This window comes from Brachyhypopomus gauderio, unplaced genomic scaffold (genome assembly GCF_052324685.1).
Source record: "Brachyhypopomus gauderio isolate BG-103 unplaced genomic scaffold, BGAUD_0.2 sc301, whole genome shotgun sequence".
Taxonomy (NCBI): Eukaryota; Metazoa; Chordata; class Actinopteri; order Gymnotiformes; family Hypopomidae; genus Brachyhypopomus; species Brachyhypopomus gauderio.
The window spans coordinates 84,550-99,549 of NW_027507122.1; the positions used below are offsets into that span (position 1 = coordinate 84,550).

General features: G+C 46.5%; 3 long non-coding RNA genes across 4 annotated transcripts in view; 1 reads left to right on the forward strand and 2 right to left on the reverse strand.

Annotated features, from left to right (window-relative positions):
• The window catches only part of LOC143504568 (uncharacterized), a 1,711-nt gene extending 357 nt beyond the window's left edge, over nt 1–1,354 (reverse strand). Inside the window, exons 1-3 of the long non-coding RNA XR_013127597.1 lie at nt 1,140–1,354; nt 965–1,023; nt 1–70 (exon numbers count right to left, since the gene is read on the reverse strand). The exon at nt 1–70 is cut by the window's left edge and continues 357 nt beyond it. This is a non-coding gene — a long non-coding RNA (uncharacterized LOC143504568). The remainder of the gene's footprint in view (nt 71–964; nt 1,024–1,139) is intronic.
• Nucleotides 1,355–6,051: 4,697 nt separating this feature from the next.
• On the reverse strand, nt 6,052–11,321 carry LOC143504572 (uncharacterized). 2 transcript variants are annotated; one of them, XR_013127599.1, is made up of 4 exons: nt 11,290–11,321; nt 10,394–10,644; nt 9,451–9,542; nt 6,052–6,268 (listed from the first exon to the last, which is right to left on the reverse strand). It is a non-coding gene; the product is annotated as an uncharacterized LOC143504572 (long non-coding RNA). The 2 variants fall into 2 exon arrangements; XR_013127598.1 differs by lacking the exon at nt 11,290–11,321 and having other exon boundaries at nt 10,394–10,866.
• Nucleotides 11,322–13,033: 1,712 nt separating this feature from the next.
• Nucleotides 13,034–15,000, forward strand: part of LOC143504567 (uncharacterized) — a 3,560-nt gene continuing 1,593 nt past the window's right edge. The window contains exon 1 of the long non-coding RNA XR_013127596.1: nt 13,034–13,208. This is a non-coding gene — a long non-coding RNA (uncharacterized LOC143504567). The remainder of the gene's footprint in view (nt 13,209–15,000) is intronic.

Below are 15,000 nucleotides of genomic sequence, written 5' to 3' on the forward strand. Positions count from 1 at the left end.
GGGGACGCTGGCCAATTAACTGCCTGCTCCTCTTGGCTTTTAGCAGGAACAGAGCCCTGAAATTTGGGTCCTACAAAGAAGCAGAAGAGAACGCCTGATTAAAATGAAAACCAGATGTTGTTGTTTGTTGTGGTTGTTGTTATTTTGTGGGATTTTTTTTTTGTGGCGGACATACTGGTCACAGTAACAAAGTGTAGAAGGCTGATAATAGAGTGGCCTTAAGGTGTGTGTGTGTGTGTGTGTGTGTGTGTGTGTGTGTGTGTGTGTGTGTGTGTGTGTGTGTGTGTGTGCGCGCGCGCGCGCGTGGAGAAAGGGTGGGCAAACACTTTGTCTTCACATGACTAATGTTCTGACAGAGCTGGCTAGGCTGTGCAGCATCTCAGATCTGAGAGGATCAGGGTTAAGCATCTTGGCTGTTTGGGTTAGGTGCACCTGGACCATACTGAACTAACACTTTTCAAGATTTATGGAGGCCCTGATTGCTTAGAACAGGCTTTCAATGCAAATGCAGTGTGTCACAAGGCATTGCTCTCTACATATGGACCAAACCAAAATGGGCCACCGTAAACAGCAAGAGCTTTAGGGTTAGAAGTGCATTTTATATCTGCTGCCCTGGAATTTAGTTTGCAGAGATAATGAATAGGAGAGGGGAAAAAGATTCAGATGGTATTCAGATACCAAACGGCCTATAATGAAGAAAATGTCACTAGCTTGTCAAAAAAGATAAACAAGAAGTGAAGTCCTTGGTATCGACTTACAACAGAGCTGTTTCTATTTTGAGAGAGGTGCACTAGAGACATGATATAATAAACCCAGACCATTCTGAGCATCATTCTCTCACCATAGCCATGCTACAGCGATCTCACGACCGTGTCTACACCTCAGCCTAAACCTGCCGTGAACTCCGGTGACCAGGACCAGCGGAGTTTCCCCAGTGCATCAGAATTAGCTCAGGCATACCAACCACTGTGGGGAGAATCATCTGCTGTTCCACTCGTCCTCCTCGTCTCTTGTAAATGTGGGCTGCTTAAACAGAGAATGAATTACATCTATTGATTTTAAAATGTAATTTACTCTAACACGTTATTTCTTTATTTAATTATGTGATTTGGCCGGAGGTCAGGGGACGGATTACGCACATTACCGTAACAAGCTGGGTCATGTGTGCTGTTTCTTCTCCTCTCGTCTTTACTGAAAAGGCTTGGAAGAAACAGGGAACACAGTTCAAAAAGAGCCCTTCATATGTACATTTAACAAAGCAGTTGCAGAGGTTTCTGCATCAAATCTGCTAACTTTGGACAGAGTCCACCAGCAGCACAAGTGCTTCATCCAGATGGGGGGAAATTACAGCACAGCACATTCGAGTTTTCAAAGAGCTCCCAGAAGATCTGCATCGCTGGGCCCAGGAACGCGGCCCAGGAACGCGGCCCAGGAACGCGGCCCTGGAGCCCAGCAGCAAACCTCTTTTTTTTTCTTCTACCCATAAGGTTCAAAGTGTAGATCTTGTTTTACTCAGTGCACAGAAGGTCTGGATACGATCTCACTCACACACTGATACCTCAGTTCTGTCTCCTCGCATTTAAGCAGCTCCCCGTTTACTGTCCATGTGTAGACGGCGCCGAGACCAGACTGCGTCCACCGTGTGAATTTAGGAACCTGGGTGGACTGCAGGCAGTGTGTCAGGTCCCTCACCTGAGCAAACACACACACACACACCTGGCGACAGGTTCACAGGGCCCAGTGTGCTGACTGGCAGTCGGGGTGTCACGCGGCCTCAGTGCACTGTGAGTCCAGCTGCGTTCTGCTCGAAGGGTTTTGTTGGGGGCATCACAGACTGATTTTGCTGTGGCCACACGAAGATCACATATACAGTAGAAAGTAAACTTGGAATGAACACATCAGGCATGCACCGTCACTAATGACCATTGCAGCATCAGTCATCAGAACGATGTGAACGATAATCTCTAATCTATGCCCGGTGAAGTTCTCTAATCTATGCCTGGGGAAGTTCTCTAATCTATGCCCGGTGAAGTTCTCTAATCTATGCCTGGGGAAGTTCTCTAATCTATGCCCGGTGAAGTTCTCTAATCTATGCCCGGTGAAGTTCTCTAATCTATGCCTGGGGAAGTTCTCTAATCTATGCCCGGTGAAGTTCTCTAATCTATGCCTGGGGAAGTTCTCTAATCTATGCCTGGGGAAGTTCTATAATCTATGCCCGGTGAAGTTCTCTAATCTATGCCTGGGGAAGTTCTCTAATCTATGCCCGGTGAAGTTCTCTAATCTATGCCTGGGGAAGTTCTCTAATCTATGCCTGGGGAAGTTCTCTAATCTATGCCTGGGGAAGTTCTATAATCTATGCCTGGGGAAGTTCTCTAATCTATGCCTGGGGAAGTTCTATAATCTATGCCTGGGGAAGTTCTCTAATCTATGCCTGGTGAAGTTCTCTAATCTATGCCCGGTGAAGTTCTCTAATCTATGCCCATTGAAGTTCTCTAATCTATGCCTGGTGAAGTTCTCTAATCTATGCCTGGGGAAGTTCTCTAATCTATGCCTGGGGAAGTTCTATAATCTATGCCTGGGGAAGTTCTCTAATCTATGCCTGGGGAAGTTCTATAATCTATGCTTGGGGAAGTTCTATAATCTATGCCTGGGGAAGTTCTATAATCTATGCCTGGGGAAGTTCTATAATCTATGCCTGGGGAAGTTCTCTAATCTATGCCTGGGGAAGTTCTATAATCTATGCCTGGGGAAGTTCTCTAATCTATGCCTGGGGAAGTTCTCTAATCTATGCCTGGGGAAGTTCTATAATCTATGCCTGGGGAAGTTCTCTAATCTATGCCTGGGGAAGTTCTATAATCTATGCCTGGGGAAGTTCTCTAATCTATGCCTGGGGAAGTTCTATAATCTATGCCTGGGGAAGTTCTATAATCTATGCCTGGGGAAGTTCTATAATCTATGCCTGGGGAAGTTCTATAATCTATGCCTGGGGAAGTTCTATAATCTATGCCTGGGGAAGTTCTATAATCTATGCCTGGGGAAGTTCTATAATCTATGCCTGCTGAAGTTCTCTAATCTATGCCCATTGAAGTTCTCTAATCTATGCCTCGTGATGTTCTCTTATCTATGCCCGCTGAAGTTCTCTAATGTATGCCCACTGAAGTTCTCTAATCTATGCCCATTGAAGCTCAGTAATCTATACCTGGTGAAGCTGACTAATCTAATCTCGGCCCGGTGAAATTTCTCAAGTCGTGAGACAACACCACGGCTCACAGGTCTGTCAGGCTCCAGTGCGGAGAGGAAATCTATCCGCCGTGTTACAAGCGGAGCGCGGTAATTGTGCTGAGCTGCTTGGGCGGGTGGGGTTGTAAATCCTGCACAGGAAGCATGCGAGAGGGCAGCGTGTCCGTGAGACAGGCGCACAGCTGACAGGACGCTGCGTTTCCCAGCGCTCAGCCCACAAATCGGAGGGGTGCGTGGCAGAGGCGACTGGCGAGGCCCCCGCCGGCTCATTGGACGCTCCGATCTGCTGGGAACGCTACTGGGACTACTGGGGCTTCTGGAGCAACTGGGGCCCGCACGCTCACAGACCTCCATTGTTCTCACGCATGGTGTTTCCACAGCCCTCAGTCGTCACGGCAGCCGTGCGTGCGCTTGTGCGGGGTTCCGGTGTAAATCGCTGGTGTAGCGCCAAGGTAACGCTACATGAGATACGCCATGTGCACGAAACACTGCCTGCTAACATCCTGGAGAAAGAGAAGGTTATGCACATGTGAAGAGATGCAAAATAACCGCCATGCACATATAATAACTGCCTGGCACACACACACATGCACACACACACACACACACACACACACACACACACACACACACACACACATATACACACACACACCCACACGTATACACACACACACACACACACATATACATATACACACACACACACACACACACACACACACACACACACACATATCTGACCCACACCTCCTCGGTTCCATTGTCTGTGGATACGGGTTGGCCCTGTGTTTGGGAGAGGGGGTATTGTACTGAAGATGGACCCTTGCAGGGATCACTGCATAACCCTGAGGGCCCCATGCTGAAGCTGTTTTCTCAACCATCACATTCGCCTCTCAACCACCATGGCTGTCATTCCATATTCTAAACAGCAGGCTTTCAAGTCAGAGCTGTTGAGGATGGGGTTAGTGAAACATGGGGGATTGTTTGAATTCCACCCACTCTTCTGGTCCTATCCCACACAGACAAAGAGATAGAGAGAGAGAGAAAGAGAGTGAGATTGACAGAGAGAGAGAGAGAGAGAGAGAGAGAGGGAGCGAGAGAGAGAGAGAGAGAGAGAGAGAGAGAGAGAGAGAGAGAGAGAGAGGGAGCGAGAGAAAAGGTCAGACAGAGAAAGGCAAGAAAAAAACTCACTACATATAGATAAGCCAGTCAGTTTTAATAGACCAAATTATGGACATACACACTCACATATGTGTGTTTATAGACACACGTAGGCACGTTGAGTTCAGTTAGTTGGTTTCACTTATTAAACTGGAGAGTATATTTCTTAAGTGGGTGGGAACCAATGGCCTTTAGTATTTTCTAGTAGATGTAGCAGATGTAGATATAGCAGAAGAACACACACACACACACACACACACCACACACACACACACACACACACACACACCACACACACACACACACATCACACACACACACACACACCCACAGCTGAACAGGAAAACAGAGGGAAAGATTTGAGGAAGCTTCTTCTTTTGCTGCATTTGTGATGCAAGTCAGCAAAACAAATTTGAAAATAAAACTAGTCCATGATTCCTAGAGGAACAGGGTGGACTGTGGGAAATGTGGTCTGGGCAGTGTATTAGTATCACAGACATAAACACCTGACACAACAGTTTCAACACAAACGCCAGTGACTGGGACTTTAATAAATAACCGGATCTGTGCTCTTATCTCCACAGTGTTTGACCGCTGTCTGCAACGTCAGTCCGTAGACAAGGCCACCGGTTAATGGTTCCTCCTACAGCCAGGCCTGTGGAACTCAGAAACAGAGAGACTGTTTCCTGTGGGAGCCCTTTAATCGCGGCACCACCACTTTCTGCTCCACACGACTGGCGAGGCTGCTGTTTTTCCTCTCAGACTAGACCTCTTCTGCTCACCAAGGTGACCATTAGGGGTCTAGTAGCCAGCCGGGGGAAACGTCTTGAGATTTACGAGGTATTTATGAGTGTGAGGGAGAGCGGGGCCCGTGTGCAGGACACGCAGAGGCGTGAGGACGTACGACTGTGGGCGAGGGATGTGAAGGAATGCTACAGAATCGGAGTGTAAATCGCTGCTTTTATGACGGCATGTGTTATGCGAGCATGAACACACCGTGTGTTGTGCAGTAGCCACGCGTGTCTACAACACGGCCTAATGGGTCTGGATTTATATAAATAGCAGTGATGAGTGTCAGTGAGGCATGTGGATGGGTGGGCATGTGTGTGTGTGTGTGTGTGTGTGTGTATGTGTGTGTGTGTGTACTCATTTCTAAACATAACTCATTGCCATTTCTTGTCATACCACACCCCCATCTGCTCTGTGGATCTTACAGGCCTTCACGTCTATGCCATTACTTCCAGAACACCTGAGCTGGGGCTCGGTGGGCGGGGCCCAAGACTCAGAGGGTGGGGCCTGGGGCTGCCCTGCCCCATGGGTCAACAACTTCACAGGACACCCCTCTTTACAGTCCCCATTAGTGCGGAAACAGGGCCGCCTGCATGCACACGCCCGCTCTCCTGATGGCCCCTGCCCCCACCTCACACCCGCAGCAAGCCGCTACACCTCTCTCTCTCCATCCCCCCATCATCACCTCTCTCTCTCCATCCCCCCATCATCACCTCTCTCTCTCCCCCTTCATTCTGTGGCATTAACAATCAGCACATGGCCCCGAGTCTTCCGCCCGTAATTGGGGCTGGGCTGGCTGTTGATTGTGATTGATGCCATGAAGCCAGAAGCCAGCAGGGCCCAAGGTGGTTGCTTTCATCTCCTCTTCCCTCCTCTCCTCCTCTCCTCCTCTCCTCCCTCCCTCCCTCCGTGGTCGGCTCCTGGCCCCTGGTGAATGCGTGAAGATGCCGCTCGCTACGGCAGACGTGGGGATGGAACCGCACGCTTGAGTTAGGAACGTGGTCAGATCTCCGTCAGCAGTACAGTGTTGAATGGCGCTCTGGTCTGTGTTGGTCTGTGTTCCTTAAATGTCCACCTACGGAATTACACACATGTTCACACACCCACATACAGATACACACTCGCGCTGATAAACACCTCCTGGCCAATTTTGCGGCAACTTTAAATGAGAATTGTTTTTATATTGTCTTGCACACACTCTTAACTCGAATAATAATAAAGTAATAAAGCAGGGGAGTTCCTGCACTCTGGAACTACAGCAACAATGTTAGTGTCACATCCACCGTCTCCTCAACACGCCACAGTGACTCAACAAACCAGACCAGCAAGATTAATCACCATTATCCAACCCAGGCCTTAACCACAGCAAACACACACACACGCACGGACGCACGCACACACACACACACACACACACACACACACACATTAATCACCTGCAAGATAAGCAAATGCCCTATCCACCACAAATGACTTAACTGCTCAACAAACTTGGGTAACCTTACCACCTAAACCACTGCAAGCCGTACCTACATGGAGAAACGTTGTGTTCATTCTCATTTGCCAACAAAGTCAGCATGAACTACAGTGTAAGTGGGTCAACTTTACCACGCAGCAGCGCAGACTGTATGGAAACTATTTGTATGTAACTGTCTTACTGTCTTGTTAACGTTTGTTATGTAACACCTATGACAACAACGCTATTTGGGAGGTAAATAGAGACCGTCTATCAGTACAGATCTCATGACAGCGGCTGTTGTATTTTATAACAGCCAGCAGATGTGTCATTAATATCCGCCAGATAAGTATGAAGGTGGACATAGCAGCGTTGGGAGTGCTTATTTAACAGTGACGTTACAAGGTCTCTGCGTCCCTGCCGCTATATTTAGGCGTCCCTAAAGTCATTGGGGAATGACTACGAGAGACAGTGTGTGTGTGTGTGTGTGTGTGTGTGTGTGTGTGTGTATCCGCGCCGCACGCACGCTCGCCTTCGGTCTGGTCGCGCTGGGGGGCCAGCATAAACCAGCAGAAGATGTGATTCTGCTATAAAACATCAACAAAACAGACGTTGGGAGACATGAGAGACGCAGCTCCTTGATAACAGATAAGCGCTCGGCGCGTTTAGTTGGAGCGAGCGTGCGTGCGTGCGTGGCCTACAGTGACTACACGGTTCATGGAGAGTGCGTCCGTGCGTTTATGTAAGTGAACAAATAGATGACTGACTGTTTATGCAGGTCTGTAGCAGTCTGGCATGAGGTGTGCGTTTGAGCTAGAGAGGTAGCACAAATTTAATGAAGACATTTAAGAAGCAGATAAATATAATCTCACATGACCGTTTCTACTGCGCCATTTGAAGGCCATCCTGACAAGCTCTTTGGCATCGCTGCTTGATTTAACACGTTTGCTACGCAGCACGATTAATTATATTTACTAACGAGCATATACGCGGCAAAACAGGAAGCGGAAGTGATGTCTGACAGTTTAAAATGGTAACAAAGACGGTATTATTTTGTGATTGGAGTGTGCTCAGCTAAAATGTCACTTGTGACCATCGGCGCAGATGGAAATACTGAAGTGAGGGGGACCAAGCTGTACAATATATACGTTTACGCTTGTAGATGCTAGATTTCGGATGGGGTCAATATAAATCTGGAGGGGACATGTCCCCCCCGTCCCCAGTGCCATCTGCGCCCCTGCTTGTGACACACACACACACACACACACACACACACACACACACACACACACACACACACACGCACGCACACAAACACTTGGAGGTGTGGTACAATCCCCTGCTAAAACAAAACATAGACATATTGCATAATACTTTATCACCATAAGTCATTTTCCACGCTCTTATTCTGAATGCTGAAGCTACCAGTAGTACCAGTGATTGCTTCTGGGAATGTGTACCACACAGAGAGAGCACTGGAAATTCCCTTTAGACACCCACACACACACACACACACACACACACACACACAATCCTCTTCTGAGGAATCCCTGTTTGCGCTGTGTGAGCGAGGAGAGAGAGACATGGTGAGAGATGTCTTGTAATTATCGTAATTAAAAGGACCAGATTACAAGTGAAGCCAACAGTCTTCATGTGTGAGTCACTCTATGTTGGTGTTCTTTTTTCTGGCTTTATGTTGGTGTCTCCTTCGTCACTGGGGTGGCACGCATGCACGCTGGACCACGGAGCTTGTTTTGCATCCCCAGCGGAGGTTCGCTGTAGGCTAGGCCAACCATCCAGCTGTTTTGAGACTCGGTAGACCACTGCCTGGCTACACTGCCACTTAGTACTGTTACACCAAAGACCTGTGATCAGAGAGGCTTAAATACTGTGATTAACTGTAAACACAGTTGCGCGTGCACGAAGACACACACACACACACACACACACACACACACACGGACTACTGAATGGAATGGCATGGATTCTTCTTTAACAGAAGATGACACTGAATGAAGGAGGGACTCAGAGTTATAGAGCTGGTGATGTCATCATTACTGATGACCAGGCACTGGTGAGCAGGTTGTGTTGGGAGGACTTGTTCAGAGCTCTTCAAAGTGCACTCCTTTAAGGGATCAAGTGTTATTTGAACATTTTGGAACACAAAAGCTCCTTTATTTAAAATACAGCTAATTAAATATACAAAGATATGGGTGTATTACGCCAATCAAATACAATCTGGTTCATTTTCAGTTCAACATGTATGTTTGTATTTGGGTTTTCAGGTCACATATGCCTGCAGTTTCATTTACTTTGTCTTTCTGAAGGTTTATGGCTCATCACACTGAATGGATTTCAGTGGGATAGTAAGGTGATATCTCTGAACGACCTACAAGCCTACAACTGGTGTACCAGTGGCTTGCGTCAGAGCCGAACCACTATAAGCAACCTGACATGAGACATCATGAAATCTGAGTTTGCCCGCGTTGGCTCTGTGCACATGTTGCTTTAGACTGGGATTTCCCAGGTTTTGGTTCAAAAAGAACAGAACCCGTAGGGAAATAGATTCAAATCCAGTGAAGCACTACGCAGATAAGAGCCGTCAGATATCACGTACAGAGGAGAGCTTTGGAATTAGCAGCAATCAACAGTTCTGAGCCGTATTGTCATACCTAATACTACTTCTCAAGCAAACCCACGTTGGCTGAGCAGAGTAGCATTTGAAAGGACCTTTGGACAGTGACCTTCTGTGTTTCAGCTGCAATATAAGTAGAGCAGAATTTGTCATAGATGACAAATACCTGGATTTCATCCCAAGAGTTCCCAGAGTTCCCTCTGTCCTCTGCAAGGTGAACAAGGCGCCATGGCGGCTGACCTCACATTCCCGCCGACACTAAGTACAGAGTGTGGAGGAAAATAAGAACCTTTGGCCCAAACTGAAACATGAGCAGTGATTGGTGGGTGTCAGAGTGACATGGTTTGTGATTGGCAAGCTGGCAGGTTATAATTTCTCACTGCAAATGTACAGGAGGATGTATAAAGACGGACCAATCGCCACAAAATCCAGAGGTATGCAGTCGCAGATCCAGAGTCTGCTTCCTCTTATCATGACCATTTGGGGTTCTACAACGGCACAGATCCCAGATCAGTTTCATGGTGTGGAACCAGAAATTAAAGTCCATAGAGGAATCATTCTAAGAAGTGGTGAAGTGTCTGTATCTGACATTCCCAGCCAAGTTAAGGGTGTTTCTCCCCGTTTACATGTTAGCTGCACAATTTTGTTCCACATAAACCTACAAATACATCCAGATGTGTGTTGGGGTTGGAGTGCACGAAAGAATGTTTGAGAGTGACTTATGAACAGACAAGACTGAGTGTGAGCGTCAGAGTTATGACTCACTCTGGACCCAGACGCAGCAGGGTAATTAGAATCAGAGAACAGCCTCTAAGACCTGGGGCTCGGCTCACAAAGTAAGTCAGACTATGAGGTTATGGCTGTTTCACCTCTATAAACCAGCCTAGATCATCACTCTCATCATGCTTTATCTACACTGCCCTTGACATGCTTTATGCGTCACAGCAAACCTTTTTGCACAGCACAGCCTAGGAGAGACTTGAAGGATGCATATATGCATATGTAGATGTGTGTGAAAATACTCTTATAAATGAGCAGACCAGTCACTCTTGGAGATCACCATCTGGGCCATAATATATCATTATTTGGGCTAACTTACTTTTACTTACTTTTAGCATTTGTATGAGCTGTGCTGTCCAGTGCGATCCATTAGAAACGTGGGTCTGGTTCTGGTTCCGAGATTTGGTTCTGTTCCTCCCAAAGTTTCTTCCTTGTTGCCCAAGAGAGTTTTTCTTCGCTGGTGTTACTTTTGGCAGGACCATTAAGGGTCCAGACCTGGTTCCTGTAAAGCTGTCCTGAGACAATGCCTGTTGTGAATAGTTCTATACTGTAGCGTCAGAGCGGAAGAGGACTAGCTTTCCTATTTTACAGTGCAGCCTTGAAAAAGATTCTCACACACACACACACACACACACACACACACACACACACACACACACACACACACACACACACACACACACACACACACACACACACACAAACACACACACACACACATAAGCAGAAAAGAGAACCAAACCCAATGGGAAATAGATGGAAGCTAACCAAACAACATACACACCATGCAGACAGCGGGACATTTCCAAATTTAATTAACAGAAGACATGCCTGAAGGAAACACACACACACACACACACACACACACACACACACACACACACACACACACACACACACACACACACACAACTATATATGAACAGCGCCATAAAACATTACATGTCATGTTACGCAAAATAACGTCTGCACAGAGGTGTGGTGCATTCTGGGAGTCACCTCCCACTCTCTACCGTCCAGTAGCAGTTGCCAGAATATAAATAAAATGGAACTGAATTTTCTGTGTGTGTGTGTATGCGTGTGTGTGTGTGTGTGTGTGTGTGTGTGTGTGTGTGTGTGTGACAGAGAGAGCTGGTTGAAGAATCGGAAGCCCTCATCCATGTGTATTGTGAGATAGGAGTCCAGCTGCATGCTCCTGGTTTCTCCCTGTGGTGTGGTGCTCCACCTGTCTTCCTCTCACGCTGGGTGGAGGCTTTGATGAGTGGATGGAGGTGGACACAGGGGTCACTGGGGAGCAGCGGAGGTTGTGAGGACAGCTTTGATTCCTTCATGCATGTGAAGACCCTAAACATCCCTCACTGAGCTGGAGGGTGATCTCAGGCAGCAGGTGAGAGAGAGGGAGAGAGGGAGGGAGGGAGAGAAAGAGAGAGAGGGAGAGAGAGAGAGAGAGAGGGAGAGTGAGAGAGAGAGGGAGAGCGAGGGAGGGAAGGAGGGAGAGACAGGGAGAGAGAGAGAGAGGGGGGAGAGAGGGAGAGAGAGAGTGAGAGGGGGAGGGAGGGGAAGAGAGAGAGAAAGAGAGAGAGAGAAGAGGGATCTTAAGTAGATCAAGGTTTTAAAAGCTGACACAGGGCACAAACAAACGGACACTCACACAAGCGGAAATAGTCCTCAGGGAACACATGAACTGGAGAATCAAAAGCTTTCCATGGAAAATGACGTCATAATCACTATACGCTCAAGCATGACACACACACACACACACTGTCTATGTGCTCTCTTTACAGAGCCCATACATGTGCATGGTAAGTGTGGCAAGGTTAGCGTGTCTGACTGAAATCAGATCAGTTCCACTTTATGTCATGCAAAGTTAAAATGTCCCTGTGAGGCTCTGTAATGCAATAGCCATAGAAGAGGGTCGCAACCATAACAAAAATGACTGCAGGGGAGAAAGAGAGAGAGAGAGAGAGAGAGAGAGAGAGGGAAGGGGGAGAGACTTCATACAGACTGCAGAACTACTGTCTGCGCACCATGCTTAATATTTTAATAAAGCAGGAACAGTCTGTAAACTTACAGCTTCACTGAAGCTACTGCCCATAGATTATACTTATTGTAATACCAGCAGGTCTACTGTGTAAAAGTCTACAGCACCCAAGAAATTATACATTATTTATATGGACAGTAAGTGTTCACTGAATATAAAACTCTATAAAACTCCTAAAACTACTAGACAAAAACATCTGTCTAAATGCACATGCACTAAATTAACAAAATGAAGATAAAAAAAACTTAAATGTAAAGTACAGATGTTCAGTGTGCGTGGCATTTTGACTAAATGCACGTCCATTAGTACTACGTGACTACGTTTTAATTTCTTTCTTAAGCATGTTTATATGAGGCCAGCCAGATTTCCTATTGGAATTAGTTAGTAGTCAGTAGTCTGTAGTCAGTAGTCAATAGTCTGTAGTCAGTAGTCAGTAGTCTGTAGTCAGTAGTCTGTAGTCAGTAGTAGTCTGTAGTCAGTAGTCAGTAGTCTGTAGTCAGTAGTCTGTAGTCAGTAGTCTGTAGTCTGTAGTCAGTAGTTAACCTGAAGCAGAGGTTGTGCAGCTTGTCACCATTTCAACATGTTCATACTAACGGTGTACTTAGGAAACTGGGATAAATTAATAATTTGCCTTTGCTCAGTTCCAACATGTCGGCACTATTTATGATGTGATGGGTGTCGGGTGGGGACACGTCAGACTCTCAGGCCACAGTGCTTATGTAAAGGTGTTGAGTCTCAGTAGAGCCTCAGGTTTGTCCTCCCGAGCAGCAGGCTTTCGAATCCCCGCCCCCCGGTCATGGCACCCAGGTGTGGAGCAAGAGCTGATTGGCTGGGAGCCTGGGAGCCGACACGCTGAACTCCTTACAGCGATACAGGGTGGGCAGGTCCAGTCTTGGAGGCCCACATCACTGCACAGTTGAAGGTTTTCCTGCCCTAACACATCTAACTTCACTCATTAGATAATTGTAATGTCCCTTATGTGTTGACGTGTATGTTACAGTGGAAACCTAAAATGTGTGAAGGAGCACCTCGTCTGCCGGTGTTAAGCTGGTCCTCAACCTGAATAATCCCATTCAATTTGAAAGCAAAAGGACTTTCAGAAGGTGATCATTTTCTTATATTGCCCACTAAAGCCATTTTGTGTTTAATTCTAGTCATGTTGCTTCTGTGTGTTGGCATGCAGCTAACAATGTAGCTTTCTAAATATTATTAGCTTTCTTTAAGAGTAGTAGCTGTTTATCTTTCTGCATTGCTTCCTTGGAGAGTGTCTAGTTTAAGTGTCCTTGACCACGGCTGCCACACAAAGCTCTTCAGAGACTCTGTTGTTTGAGGGCTCCTGAGATAAAGACAGGTTAATACAAAGGGGCTTGATACAGCGACTATATCAGCTCCTGGGGTTATCTGTCGGCGATGGTTTATTGCATGGCGTGCTATCTGTGGTGAGTGCAAAGGCCAGGTTTGTATCTAGGCATCTTTAGATAGAAGTCGTAAGCACCATCCGTTCAGGGTGAAGACAGGGATGGGCCAGCATGTTACACCAAGACTGGTGATCTAAGACTTGTGACCTAAAACTGTCTATCTAAGACTGGTTATCCAAGAATAGTGAACTAGGAATGGTGATTCAAGGGTAACTGAGTACACAGTTTGTGTGATATATAGTGAGCACAGTCCAGTAGTTGTGTCTGCACTAGTACAGTGTTTCTCCACGCGGTGTTTGGTCCACTTATATGGCTTCATGCTCTGCTCTCTGATTCAACACAACAATGAGCTGTTATGTTGCATCAGTTGTGTTGAAATAGTGGTTAAATTGTGTTATACAAAAACAGCAGACCTAGGGACTCTGGACATACATATGTACATCACATCATAATGAACAGGCATGTAGGGATTTATAATAGTCCAGTGTATACTATATACTATACATACTGTTCCAGTGAAAATAGATCAAACTAAAGCTTGAGAAGCATCAAGGGTTAAAGGCTTTGGTGACTATTGGATTACAGAAAGGCAGAGCTGGCATGGTACCTGTTGTACCTCACACATGTACCTCATACATGTTCCTCACACATGTACCTCACACATGTACCTCACACATGTACCTCACACATGCATACTCAGAGAGTAACTCACGAGAGTGTTTAGTGATCAGTGGCGTGTGTTTGTGTGTGTGTGTGTGTGTGTGTGTGTGTGCGTGTGTGTGTGTGCACATGAATGTATGTTAGTAAGACACAGTAAGACACACTACCTGATGTTTTCTCCAGCTGTCTGAGCAGGCCAGGGGGTTGTGGGATACGTTGCTTTAAACCACATTCCTTCACTCTCGTTGCTAACTTCAGAGCATAACATAAAAAACACAACATACATAAAATGGACACACATGCTTACGTGCACGTGTGTGTGTGTGTGTGTGCACATATGCACACTAGGCCTTCAACTGTTGCATGAGAGAGAGGGAATAAGAGACTTGAAGAAATGGAGAAGAAGAAGAAAGAGGGAAAGAGAGAGAGGGGGGGGGAGGGAGTACGTCTACTAAAGTTTCTTTCGCAGTGTTATGTGTATGAAAGATTTAACTTCCTCACTGGTTAATAAACAACTTGAGTTTCTGTAAGTTTATGAGTGCAGTTTCGCACAAAACATAAACATACTAAATGTTATTAGACAAAGGTAGCTGCTTTATGCATTAAGCCTGTCCTGTTCTTACTTTACCTAAGAGTTTGATGGCAGCAGATTTATGAAAGTCAACCAAACTGTGGCGACCCCTTGGTCCTGTTGCCCTGATCCCACTTCTCCCTGCAACCCCCCCCCCCCTCCCCCAAGGTCCAATTAAAATGACTCAAATCCTCACAAAAGCTCACGTTACAGGCAAGCGGCTGAAGATAGCGTTTCAAAACAGGC